Source organism: Ipomoea triloba, chromosome 16 (assembly GCF_003576645.1).
Source record: "Ipomoea triloba cultivar NCNSP0323 chromosome 16, ASM357664v1".
Classification (NCBI taxonomy): Eukaryota; Viridiplantae; Streptophyta; class Magnoliopsida; order Solanales; family Convolvulaceae; genus Ipomoea; species Ipomoea triloba.
The window spans coordinates 7,629,487-7,631,027 of NC_044931.1; positions in this window are offsets into that span (position 1 = coordinate 7,629,487).

Here is a 1,541-nt window from a genome sequence, read left to right on the forward strand (position 1 = left end):
ATCTGCCAACTTCGGGCAGCAAAAACCGCGTTGTAACGCCTCGATTTTCCACTATTTTCACAAGTATAAGCCTATATGGACATAAATACAACATATATATGCATAAATTAGCTATGAACATGTATACAAAAATTACCAAAAAATTCAAAGTGTAATTTCTTGAGTCGACTAAGAGATCCTCAAGTTTAACACATAATTTTCACGTAAAATTCCTAGTCTCATATTTCACTAGCATTTGCCCATTTTCAAGTGACTAAATCGACTTAAGGGATTCCTTACCTCTCAAGTAGTTTTTAATACCGTAGACAAAGTTGTGATCTTCTTCTCCAAACTCTCACCGAATATCCTAAATAATGATCACCATAACAACAATATTTTCATGAATTCTTAGCTTAAATTTAAGTTCTAGGAAAGGATTCTAGCCATTTTAACTGAATAAAACCAAAGTCTTACCTAGTATGGAAGCACTTGTGTAGGAAAATGGCTAAAGAGTTCTTGGATCACAAAGATGAAGATGATATTTTTCCTTCTCTTTTTCCTTCTCTAATTTTCGAAAATGGTAGGGATGGGAAAGGTGGCTTGGATCATAAGTTAGCTAGCATGGCTTATCCCATACTCATCCTACTTTATTAATTAAAAATTACCACATGGTAAATAAGGGTGCCACTTGTCACAACCCCATGGTAAGTCTTGTAGAGTAAGACTCCCTTGCCAGTTAGGGATTAAATTAGATAAAAGTTCGGAGGAATATAATTTAATTCGGGATAATTTCGATAAAAAAATAATCCCGTCATTAACCACTAAAATCGGACAATTTCCGGTATCTCGCGAAATACAGTGGTACGGAGGTTCGTAATAAATGTCACTCTTACAGTCCGTCTAATTTCCACTGAACTGAGTAGGAAGTTCACGCTTAATCGAATCGTGAATAATAATCCATTTCCTAGGGAAATTCGAACTATATATACATCCTTAAAAAAAAATTTACGGTTCGTGACCGGTACGTATGATCGTAACTTATTATTAACTATTTTCACTTATAAAACCCTTTTGAAGTACTGAGAGATCATTTCACGAATGTCATAGCCTAGAGAAATATTTTTCGAACCCTAGACTTATCGGAATAGACGAGGGGTTACAATATATATATATATATATATATATATATATATATATGTATGTATATATGTATGTATATATATATATATGTATGTATGTATGTATATATGTATGTGTATATATGTATATACATACATATATACATACATATATATATATACATACATACATACATACATATATATACATACATACATACATACATACATATATATACATACATATATATATATATATATGTGTGTGTGTGTATACACATATATATATGTGTGTGTACACATATATATATGTGTATACATATACAAAGTTAGGATCATATGAGATCACTTGTTTAGGTAAGATCGTGAGATAAGATCTTGTGCATCCATTTAATAATTTAATGGTCTAGATTGATTTAAGATGCTAAGTTGAAGTGTGTGCGA